Here is a 12,217-nt window from a genome sequence, read left to right on the forward strand (position 1 = left end):
CACACTGAGACCCACAGAAACATGATCACACTGAGACTCACAGAAACGCGACCACCCCGAGACCGACAGAAACACGACCACATTAGGACCGACAGAAAAACGATCACACTGAGATCATGGCAAATTAACCACATTGGGATGCACAGAAACATGATCACACTGAGACCCACCGAAACACGATCACACTGAGACCCAAAGAATCACGACCACACTGATCCGACAGAAACACGATCACACCGAGACTCACAGAAAAATGATCACACTGAGACCCACAGAAACACGACCACACTGTGACCCACAGAAGCACGACGAAATGAGACCCACAGAAACACGACCACACTGAGACTGACAGAAATTCGATCACACTGAGACCGACAGAAACACGATCACACTGAGACCGACAGAAACACGATCACACTGAGACCGACAGAAACACGATCACACTGAGACCAACAGAAATACGACCACACTGAGACCCACAGAAACAGGACCACACTGAGACCGACAGAAACACGACCACACTGAGACTAATAGAAACAGGATCAAACTGAGACCAACAGAAACAAGATCACACTGAGACCCACAGTAACACGATCACACTCAGGCCTACAGAAACACGATCACACTGAGACCCACAGAAACACGATCACGCTGAGACCCACAGAAACACGACCACACTGAGACCCACAGAAACACGACCACACTGAGATCCACAGAAACATGACCACACTGAGACCCACAGAAACACGACCACACTGAGACCCACAGAAACACGATCACACTGAGACCAACAGAAACACGATCACACTGAGACCCAAAGACACACGATCACACTGAGACCGACAGAAACACGATCACACCGAGACCCACAGAAACACGACCACACTGATCCGACAGAAACACGACCACACTAAGACCGACAGAAACATGACCACACTGAGACCCACAGAAACACGACCACACTGAGACCAACGGAAACACGACCACACTGAGACCCACAGAAACATGATGACACTGAGACTCACAGAGACACGATCACACTGAGACTCACAAAAACATGACCACACTGAGACTGACAGAAACGCGATCACACTGAGACCCACAGAAACACGACCACACTGAGACTCACAGAAACACGATCACACTGAGACTCACAGAAACACGATCACACTGAGACCCACAGAAACACGATCACATTGAGACTCACAGAAACACGATCACACTGAGACTCACAAAAACATGATCACACTGAGATCCAGTGAAACACGATCACACTGAGACCCACAGAAACACGACCACACTGAGACTCACAGAAACAAGACCACACTGAGACTGACAGAAACACAATCACAACGAGACCCACAGAAACAGGACCACACTGATCCGACAGAAACACGATCACCTCGAGACCGACAGAAACACGATCACACTGAGACCCACAGAAACACGACGAAGTGAGACCCACAGAAACACGACCACTCTAAGACCACACTGAGACGAACTGAAACGGGATCACACTGAGACCCACAGAAACGCGATCACACTCAGACCGACAGAAACACGATCAGGCCGAGACACACAGAAACACAATCACGCTGAGATTCACAGAAACATGATCACACTGAGAACGACAGAAACATTATCACACTGAGACCGACAGAAACACGACCACACTGAGACCGACAGAAACATTATCACACTGAGACCGACAGAAACATGATCACACTGAGACTCACAGAAAGACGACCACACTGAGACCGACAGAAACATGATCACACTGAGACCCATTGAAACACGACCACACTGAGACTTACAGAAACTCAACCACACTGAGACTCACAGAAACATGATTACACTGAGACCCACACAAACACGACCACACTGAGACTCACAGAAACATGATCACACTGAGACCCACAGAAACATTATCACACTGAGACTCACAGAAACACGACCACACTGAGACCGACAGAAACATTATCACACTGAGACCGACAGAAACACGACCACACTAAGACCGACAGAAACATGATCACACTGAGACTCACAGAAAGACGACCACACTGAGACCGACAGAAACATGATCACACTGAGACCCACAGACACACGACCACACTGAGACCGACACAAACATGATCACACTGAGACCCATTGAAACACGATCACACTGAGACCCACTGAAACGCGATCACACTGAGACCCACTGAAACGCGATCACACTGAGACCCATTGGAACGCGGACACACTGAGACCTACAGAAACACGACCACACTGAGACCCACAGAAACACGATCACACTGAGACTCACAGAAACATGATCACACTGAGACCAATTAAAACACGATCACACTGAGACCCACTGAAACGCGATCACACTGAGACCCACAGAAACGCGATCACACTGAGACCCACTGGAACGCGGCCACACTGAGACCTACAGAAACACGACCGCACTGTGACTCACAGAAACACGATCACACTGAGACTCACAGAAACATGATCACACTGAGACCGATTGAAACACGGCCACACTGAGACTCACAGAAACACGATCACACAAAGACTCACAGAAACATGATCACACTGAGACTCACAGAAACACGAACACACCGAGACCCACAGAAAAACGATCACACTGAGACCGACAGAAACACTATCACACGGAGACCCACAGAAACACGACCACACTGATCCGACAGAAACATGACCACACTAAGACCGACAGAAACATGTCCACACTGAGACCCACAGAAAGAAGACCACACTGAGACTCACAGAAACACGATCACACTGAGACTCACAGAAACATGATCACACTGAGAACCATTGAAACACGACCACACTGAGACCCACAGAAACACGATCACACTGAGACTCACATAAACAAGACCACACTTAGACTCACAGAAACACGATCACACTGAGACTCACAGAAACATGATCACACTGAGACCCATTGAAACACGATCACACTGAGACCCAATGAAACATGATCAAACTGAGACCGACAGAAACACGATCACACTGAGACCCATTTAAACACGACCACACTGAGACTCACAGAAACACGACCACACTGAGACCTACAGAAACACAACCACACTGAGACTCACTGAAACACGATCACACTGAGACCCATTGAAACACGACCACACTGAGACCTACAGAAACACGATCACACTGAGACCCACAGAAACACGACCACACTGAGACCCACAGAAACACGACCACACCGAGACTCACAGAAACATGACCACACTGAGACGCACAGAAACACGACCACACTGAGACCCACAGAAACACGATCACACTGAGACCAACAGAAACACGATCACACTGAGACCCAAAGACACACGATCATACTGAGACCGACAGAAACACGATCATACCGAGACCCACAGAAACACAACCATACTGATCCGACAGAAACACGACCACACTAAGACCGACAGAAACATGACCACACTGAGACCGACAGAAACATGACCACACTGAGACCCACAGAAACAAGACCACACTGAGACTCACAGAAACACGATCACACTGAGACTCACAGAAACATGATCACACTGAGAACCATTGAAACACGACCACACTGAGACCCACAAAAACACGATCACACTGAGACTCACATAAACACGATCACACTGAGACTCACAGAAACATGATCACACTGAGACCCAGTGAAATACGACCACACTGAGACCCTACTGAAACACGATCAGACTGTGACCCACAGAAACATGATCACACTGACAACCACAGAAACACGATCATAGTGAGACCGACAGAAACATGACCACACTGAGACCCACAGAAACATGATCACACTGAGACCGACAGAAACATGATCACACTGAGACCCACAGAAACATGATCACACTGAGACTCACAGAAACGCGACCACCCCGAGACCGACAGAAACACGACCACATTAGGACCGACAGAAAAACGATCACACTGAGATCATGGCAAATTAACCACATTGGGACGCACAGAAACATGATCACACTGAGACCCACCGAAACACGATCACACTGAGACCCAAAGAATCACGACCACACTGATCCGACAGAAACACGATCACACCGAGATCCACAGAAACACGACCACACTGTGACCCACAGAAACAGGACCACACTGATACCGACAGAAACACGACCACACTGAGATCAATAGAAACAGGATCAAACTGAGACCAACAGAAACAAGATCACACTGAGACCCACAGTAACACGATCACACTCAGGCCTACAGAAACACGGTCACACTGGGACCCACAGAAACACGATCACACCGAGACCCACAGAAACACGACCACACTGAGACCCACAGAAACATGACCACACTGAGACTCACAGAAACATGACCACACTGAGACCCACAGAAACACGATCACACTGAGACCAACAGAAACACGATCACACTGAGACCAACAGAAACACGATCACACTGAGACCCACAGAAACACGATCATACTGAGACCGACAGAAACACGATAACACCGAGACCCACAGAAACACGACCACACTGATCCGACAGAAACACGACCACACTAAGACCGACAGAAACATGACCACACTGAGACCCACAGAAACACGACCACACTGAGACCAACGGAAACACGACCACACTGAGACCCACAGAAACATGATGACACTGAGACTCACAGAGACACGATCACACTGAGACTCACAGAAACATGACCACACTGAGACTGACAGAAATGCGATCACACTGAGACTCACAGAAACACGACCACACTGAGACTCACAGAAACACGATCACACTGAGACTCACAGAAACACGATCACACTGAGACCCACAGAAACACGATCACATTGAGACTCACAGAAACACGATCACACTGAGACTCACAAAAACATGATCACACTGAGATCCAGTGAAACACGATCACACTGAGACCCACAGAAACACGACCACACTGAGACTCACAGAAACATGACCACACTGAGACTGACAGAAACACGATCACAACGACACCCACAGAAACAGGACCACACTGATCCGACAGAAACACGATCACCTCGAGACCGACAGAAACACGATCACACTGAGACCCCAGAAACACGACGAAGTGAGACCCACAGAAACACGACCACTCTAAGACCACACTGAGACGAACTGAAACGGGATCACACTGAGACCCACAGAAACGCGATCACACTCAGACCGACAGAAACACGATCAGGCCGAGACACACAGAAACACAATCACGCTGAGATTCACAGAAACATGATCACACTGAGAACGACAGAAACATTATCACACTGAGACCGACAGAAACACGACCACACTGAGACCGACAGAAACATTATCACACTGAGACCGACAGAAACACGACCACACTGAGACCGACAGAAACATGATCACACTGAGACTCACAGAAAGACGACCACACTGAGACCGACAGAAACATGATCACACTGAGACCCATTGAAACACGACCACACTGAGACTTACAGAAACTCAACCACACTGAGACTCACAGAAACATGATTACACTGAGACCCACACAAACACGACCACACTGAGACTCACAGAAACATGATCACACTGAGACCCACAGAAACATTATCACACTGAGACTCACAGAAACACGACCACACTGAGACCGACAGAAACATTATCACACTGAGACCGACAGAAACACGACCACACTAAGACCGACAGAAATATGATCACACTGAGACTCACAGAAAGACGACCACACTGAGACCGACAGAAACATGATCACACTGAGACCCACAGACACACGACCACACTGAGACCGACAGAAACATGATCACACTGAGACCCATTGAAACACGATCACACTGAGACCCACTGAAATGCGATCACACTGAGACCCACTGAAACGCGATCACACTGAGACCCATTGGAACGCGGACACACTGAGACCTACAGAAACACGACCACACTGAGACCCACAGAAACACGATCACACTGAGACTCACAGAAACATGATCACACTGAGACCAATTAAAACACAATCACACTGAGACCCACTGAAACGCGATCACACTGAGACACACAGAAACGCGATCACACTGAGACCCATTGGAACGCGGCCACACTGACACCTACAGAAACACGACCACACTGAGACTCACAGAAACACGATCACACTGAGACTCACAGAAACATGATCACACTGAGACCCATTGAAACACGGCCACACTGAGACTCACAGAAACACGATCACACAAAGACTCACAGAAACATGATCACACTGAGACTCACAGAAACACGAACACACCGAGACCCACAGAAAAACGATCACACTGAGACCGACAGAAACACTATCACACGGAGACCCACAGAAACACGACCACACTGATCCAACAGAAACATGACAACACTAAGATTGACAGAAACATGTCCACACTGAGACCCACAGAAACAAGACCACACTGAGACTCACAGAAACACGATCACACTGAGACTCACAGAAACATGATCACACTGAGAACCATTGAAACACGACCACACTGAGACCCACAGAAACACGATCACACTGACACTCACATAAACACGACCACACTTAGACTCACAGAAACACGATCACACTGAGACTCACAGAAACATGATCACACTGAGACCCATTGAAACACGATCACACTGAGACCCAATGAAACGCGATCACACTGAGACCCACTGAAACGCGAACACACTGAGACCCATTGGAACGCGGCCACACTGAGACCTACAGAAACACGATCACACCGAGACCCACAGAAACACGACCACACTGAGACCCACAGAAACACGACCACACTGAGACTCACAGAAACATGACCACACTGAGACCCACAGAAACACGACCACACTGAGACCCACAGAAACACGATCACACTGAGACCAACAGAAACACGATCACACTGAGACCCAAAGACACACGATCATACTGAGACCGACAGAAACACGATCATACCGAGACCCACAGAAACACGACCACACTGATCCGACAGAAACACGACCACACTAAGACCGACAGAAACATGACCACACTGAGACTGACAGAAACATGACCACACTGAGACCCACAGAAACAAGACCACACTGAGACTCACAGAAACACGATCACACTGAGACTCACAGAAACATGATCACACTGAGAACCATTGAAACACGACCAAACTGAGACCCACAGAAACACGATCACACTGAGACTCACATAAACACGATCACACTGAGACTCACAGAAACATGATCACACTGAGACCCAGTGAAATACGACCACACTGAGACCCTACAGAAACACGATCAGACTGTGACCCACAGAAACATGATCACACTGACAACCACAGAAACACGATCATAGTGAGACCGACAGAAACATGACCACACTGAGACCCACAGAAACATGATCACACTGAGACCGACAGAAACACGATCACACTGAGACCCACAGAAACATGATCACACTGAGACTCACAGAAACGCGACCACCCCGAGACCGACAGAAACACGACCACATTAGGACCGACAGAAAAACGATCACACTGAGATCATGGCAAATTAACCACATTGGGACGCACAGAAACATGATCACACTGAGACCCACCGAAACACAATCACACTGAGACCCAAAGAATCACGACCACACTGATCCGACAGAAACACGATCACACCGAGACTCACAGAAACACGATCACACTGAGACCCACAGAAACACGACCACACTGTGACCCACAGAAACAGGACCACACTGAGACCCACCGAAACACGATCACACTGAGACCCAAAGAATCACGACCACACTGATCCGACAGAAACACGATCACACCGAGACTCACAGAAACACGATCACACTGAGACCCACAGAAACACGACCACACTGTGTCCCACAGAAACAGGACCACACTGAGACCGACAGAAACAGGACCACTCTGAGACCAATAGAAACAGGATCAAACTGAGACCAACAGAAACAAGATCACACTGAGACCCACAGTAACACGATCACACTCAGGCCTACAGACACACGGTCACACTGAGACCCACAGAAACACGACCACACTGAGACCCACAGAAACATGACCACACTGAGACTCACAGAAACATGACCACACTGAGACCCACAGAAACACGACCACACTGAGACCCACAGAAACACGATCACACTGAGACCCAAAGAATCACGACCACACTGATCCGACAGAAACACGATCACACCGAGACTCACAGAAACACGATCACACTGAGACCCACAGAAACACGACCACACTGTGACCCACAGAAACAGGACCACACTGAGACCGACAGAAACACGACCACACTGAGACCAATAGAAACAGGATCAAACTGAGACCAACAGAAACAAGATCACACTGAGACCCACAGTAACACGATCACACTCAGGCCTAAAGACACACGATCATACTGAGACCGACAGAAACACGATCACACCGAGACCCACAGAAACACGACCACACTGATCCGACAGAAACACGACCACACTAAGACCGACAGAAACATGACCACACTGAGACCCACAGAAACACGACCACACTGAGACCAACGGAAACACGACCACACTGAGACCCACAGAAACATGATGACACTGAGACTCACAGAGACACGATCACACTGAGACTCACAGAAACATGACCACACTGAGACTGACAGAAATGCGATCACACTGAGACCAACAGAAACACGACCACACTGAGACTCACAGAAACACGATCACACTGAGACTCACAGAAACACGATTACACTGAGACCCACAGAAACACGATCACATTGAGACTCACAGAAACACGATCACACTGAGACTCACAAAAACATGATCACACTGAGATCCAGTGAAACACGATCACACTGAGACCCACAGAAACACGACCACACTGAGACTCACAGAAACACGACCACACTGAGACTGACAGAAACACGATCACAACGAGACCCACAGAAACAGGACCACACTGATCCGACAGAAACACGATCACCTCGAGACCGACAGAAACACGATCACACTGAGACCCACAGAAACACGACGAAGTGAGACCCACAGAATCACGACCACTCTAAGACCACACTGAGACGAACTGAAACGGGATCACACCTAGACCCACAGAAACGCGATCACACTCAGACCGAAAGAAACACGATCAGGCCGAGACACACAGAAACACAATCACGCTGAGATTCACAGAAACATGATCACACTGAGAACGACAGAAACATTATCACACTGAGACCGACAGAAACACGACCACACTGAGACCGACAGAAACATTATCACACTGAGACCGACAGAAACACGACCACACTGAGACCGACAGAAACATGATCACACTGAGACTCACAGAAAGACGACCACACTGAGACCGACAGAAACATGATCACACCGAGACTCACAGAAACACGACCACACTGAGACCCACAGAAACATGATCACACTGAGACCCACAGAAACACGATAAAACTGAGACCCACAGAAACACGATCACACTGAGACCCACAGAATCACGATCACACTGAGACCCACAGAAACATGACCAGACTGAGAACCACAGAAACACGACCACACTGAGAACTACAGAAACACGACTACACTGAGACCGACAGAAACACGACCACACTGAGACCCACAGAAACACGACCACACTGAGGCCGACAGAAACACGACCACACTGAGAACGACAGAAATTCGATCACACTGAGACCCACAGAATCATGACCACACTGAGACCCACAGAAACACGATCGCACTGAGACCGACTGAAACACGATCACACTGAGACCAAGAGAAACAGGACCACACTGAGACCCACAGAAACACGAACACACCGAGACCCACAGAAACAGGACCACACTGAGACCGACAGAAACACAACCACACTGAGACCCACAGAAACAGAACCACACTGAGATCGACAGAAACACGATCACACTGAGACCACCAGAAACATGACCGCACTGAGACCCACAGAAACAGGACAACACTGAGACCGACAGAAACAGGACCACACTGAGACCAATAGAAACAGGAGTTGAAACTTTATTGCTGGAACAGCACAGCAGGTCCGGCAGCATCCAGGGAACAGGAGATTCGACATTTCGGGCACAGGCCCTTCTTCAGGAATGTCGAATCTCCTGTTCCCTGGATGCTGCCTGACCTGCTGTGCTGTTCCAGCAATAAAGTTTCAACTTTGATCTCCAGCATCTGCAGACCTCACTTTCTCCCCAATAGAAACAGGATCAAACTGAGACCAACAGAAACATGACCACACTGAGACCGACAGAAACATAATCACACTGAGACCCACAGAAACACGATCACACTGAGACCAACAGAAACACGATCACACTCAGACCTACAGAAACACGATCACACTGAGACCCACAGAAACACGACCACACTGAGACCGACAGAATCACGATCTCACCGAAACTCACAGAAACACGATCACAAGGAGACCGACAGAAACGCGATCACACTGAGACCGACAGTAACACGACCACTCTGAGACTAACAGAAACACGACCACACTGAGACCAAAGAAACACGATCACACTGAGACCCAGAGAAACACGATCACACTGAGACCTACAGAAACACGACGACACTGATCCGACAGAAACAGGATCACATCGAGACCGACAGAAACACGACCACAAGGAGACCAACAGAAACACGACCACACTGATCCGACAGAAACACGATCACACTGAGACCCACAGAAACACGACCACACTGAGACCGACAGAATCACGATCTTACCGAAACTCACAGAAACACGATCACAAGGAGACCGACAGAAACGCGATCACACTGAGACCGACAGTAACACGACCACTCTGAGACCAAAGAAACACGATCACACTGAGACCCAGAGAAACACGATCACACTGAGACCTACAGAAACACGACCACACTGATCCGACAGAAACACGATCACACTGAGACCCACAGAAACACGACCACACTGAGACCGACAGAATCACGATCTCACCGAAACTCACAGAAACACGATCACAAGGAGACCGACAGAAACGCGATCACACTGAGACCGACAGAAACACGACCACACTGAGACCAAAGAAACACGATCACACTGAGACCCAGAGAAACACGATCACACTGAGACCTACAGAAACACGACGACACTGATCCGACAGAAACAGGATCACATCGAGACCGACAGAAACACGACCACAAGGAGACCAACAGAAACACGACCACACGGATCCGACAGAAACACGATCACATCGAGACCGACAGAAACATGATCACACTGAGACCCACAGAAACACGATCACACTGAGACCCACAGACACACGATCACACTGAGACCGACAGAAACACGATCACACCGAGACCCACCGACACACGATCACACTGAGACCGACAGAAACACGATCACACCGAGACCCACAGAAACACGGCCGAACAGAGACCGACAGAAACACAACCACACTGAGACCCACAGAAACACGACCACACTGAGACCCACAGAAACACAATCACACTGAGACCCACAGGAACACGATCACACTGAGACCGACAGTAACACGACCACTAGGAGACCGACAGAAACGCGATCACACTGAGACCGACAGTAACACGATCACACTGAGACCGACAGAAACACGATCACACTGAGACCCACAGAAACACGATCACACTGAGACCCACAGAAACACGATCACACTGAGACCCACAGAAACACGATCACACTGAGACGCACAGAAATACGGCCAACTGAGACGCACAGAAACACGACCAAGTGAGACCGACAGAAACACGATCACACTGAGACCCACAGAGACACAATCACACTGAGACCCACAGAAACACGACCACACTGAGACCGACAGAAACATGATCACACTGAGACCCACAGAAACACGACCACACTGAGACCGACAGTAACACGATCACACTGAGACCCACAGAAACACGATCACACTGAGACCGACAGAAACACGACCACACTGAGGCCGACAGAAACATGATCACACTGAGACGCACAGAAACACGACCACACTGTGACCCACAGAAACATGATCACACTGTGACCCACAGAAACACGACCACACTGAGACCGACAGAAACATGATCACACTGAGACCGACAGTAACACGACCACACTGAAACCGACAGAAACATGATCACTCTGAGACTCACAGAAATACGATCACACTGAGACCCACAGAAACACAGGCTCACGTCCAGATACAAGAG

General features: G+C 48.8%; 1 protein-coding gene across 2 annotated transcripts in view; it reads right to left on the reverse strand.

Annotated features, from left to right (window-relative positions):
• Positions 1–12,217, reverse strand: part of LOC122552265 (noelin-2) — a 472,756-nt gene that overhangs the window by 138,626 nt on the left and 321,913 nt on the right. The gene's annotated exons all lie outside the window — the stretch shown is intronic.

This window comes from Chiloscyllium plagiosum, unplaced genomic scaffold, assembly GCF_037043375.1.
Source record: "Chiloscyllium plagiosum isolate Xiang-an unplaced genomic scaffold, Cpla_swu_hap1 HiC_scaffold_45, whole genome shotgun sequence".
In the NCBI taxonomy this organism is placed as follows: Eukaryota; Metazoa; Chordata; class Chondrichthyes; order Orectolobiformes; family Hemiscylliidae; genus Chiloscyllium; species Chiloscyllium plagiosum.